We start from the raw sequence: 623 nt of genomic DNA, 5'->3' as shown, positions 1-623 counted from the left end.
CTAAAGGGGTTCCCCTAAAGGGGTTCCCCTAAAGGGGTTCCCCTAAAGGGGTTCCCCTAAAGGGGTTCCCCTGAAGGGGTTCCCCTAAAGGGGTTCCCCTAAAGGGGTTCCCCTAAAGGGGTTCCCCTAAAGGGGTTCCCCTAAAGGGGTTCCCCTAAAGGGGAAGACGATGATATCCCCTAAAGGGGAAGAAGAAGACGAGCCCTTTGGTTACCCAAAGGGTTCCCCTTTAGGGGAAGACAACCCTTTTTGTTCATCCCCGAAGAAGAACGTCGTCCCCTTTAGTTCATCCCCTAAAGGGGAACTAAAGGGTATGAACCAAAGTCTTCCCCTAAAGGGGAAGACTTTGGGGATGAACTAAAGGGGATGACGAAAACCCTAGGGGATGAAGTTTGTCTTCCCCTAAAGGGGGGAACCCCTGTCATCCCCTTTAGTTCCCCTTTAAGGGATGAACTCTTCCCCTAAAGGGGAACTAACGGGGAAGAAGGGGACAANCAAAGGGAAGGGGGGCTCTGGTCTTCTTCTTTCCCCTTTAGGGGATATCATCCCCTAAAGGGTTGTCTTCTTTAGGGTTGTCTTCTTTAGTTCCCCTAAAGGGGATGAACCAAAGTCTTCCCCGAAGG

At 51.4% G+C, this 623-nt stretch overlaps 1 protein-coding gene across 1 annotated transcript in view; it reads left to right on the top strand.

Annotated features, from left to right (window-relative positions):
* VOLCADRAFT_96990 (uncharacterized protein) overlaps positions 1 to 623 on the top strand; it is a gene marked incomplete at both ends in the record, with an annotated part of 5051 nt that overhangs the window by 996 nt on the left and 3432 nt on the right. The window lies entirely within an intron of this gene.

This window comes from Volvox carteri (assembly GCF_000143455.1).
Source record: "Volvox carteri f. nagariensis unplaced genomic scaffold VOLCAscaffold_57, whole genome shotgun sequence".
Lineage (NCBI taxonomy): Eukaryota > Viridiplantae > Chlorophyta > Chlorophyceae > Chlamydomonadales > Volvocaceae > Volvox > Volvox carteri.
This window is presented reverse-complemented; position numbering and strand designations above follow the sequence as displayed.